The sequence below is a fragment of the Cynara cardunculus genome (genome assembly GCF_001531365.2).
Source record: "Cynara cardunculus var. scolymus isolate 2C chromosome LG 17, CcrdV1, whole genome shotgun sequence".
In the NCBI taxonomy this organism is placed as follows: Eukaryota; Viridiplantae; Streptophyta; class Magnoliopsida; order Asterales; family Asteraceae; genus Cynara; species Cynara cardunculus.
The window spans coordinates 5,148,812-5,150,037 of NC_037544.1; positions in this window are offsets into that span (position 1 = coordinate 5,148,812).

Sequence of the window (1,226 nt, forward strand, 5' to 3'; positions counted from 1 at the left end):
GAAAAACCTTTGGTCTCACGTGAACCCAACTCTCTCTCTCTCTCTCTCTCTCTCTCTCTATATATATATATATATATATATATAGACTTGGGATCATGTGAGACTAATTGTTTTTCGTGAGACCCGTAAGACCAATTTTCAACCCTTGGATTAGATCTACAATCGTCAGATCTGAATACTCATAAATGTCATGAGACTTCTCAATAATTACAAAATTGTCACCGTACAACTTTAGACCATTAGATCATATGTTTATAAAGTTGATCAATGAACATAAATTGGTCTTACAGGTCTCACGAAAAACCCTTGGTCTCACATGAATCCAACCCTATATATATATATATATATATATATATATATATATTGTTGGATGCTTAATTTATTATATAATTTAAAATATGGATATCTTTTTATCTATAGAGTTTTTATCTTATAAAAATATTCATTTTTCATTAGAACAATTTAACCAACATTGAAGTCAATATTTGGTTTTTCTGAAATATAAAATATTTATATACGACAAATTTAAGAAATAAACTCATGCATTATTTTGATATTTTGTGAGGTCTGAATTCCTAATTTTCTAGGAAGCCAAATAAAAAAGGTCCTTTGGTAAATAAACGAATGATCGTGTGAAAATAAGAGTTGAGAAACGGAAGGGACTTAGACCATTGATCTCTTTTAATCTCACCCTAACTTCAAGAATTGTGTTTGATATGGAAATTGATCTGGTGCATCTCAGTTATTCTCATTTGTGTTGATCATTAATTAGGATTGATCTAAGGATGGAGATTTCTTCTTATCTGTCTCATTATAACTTCCATTCTCACGGAACTGAACCTTTGGTAAATATTTGGTTTATAATTTACACTAAAAAATACTATTTATTGGAATATAATTGTTAGGGAGTGTTTGGTTCACATGATGAAATTTGATGAAATTATAATCCATCAAAGGAATTTGACTTTGAAGGAATCAGGATGTAATTTGATGTAAGTTGACCATACGTTTGCTTGGTAAGATTTGGAATAAAATCTCTCAATATGAACAATCGTCTTTTTTTGAACTATCCCATCCAACGCCCCATCCACACCCTGCCAACCACCATGTCACTACTGTCATCGTCACAGTTATCACCCTGCCCCACCCCAATCCAAACCCGAGTTGTAACTGTGACAATTAGTGGTGGGATAGTGGTTGGGTGGCTAGATCCTTGGAGTGGGTAG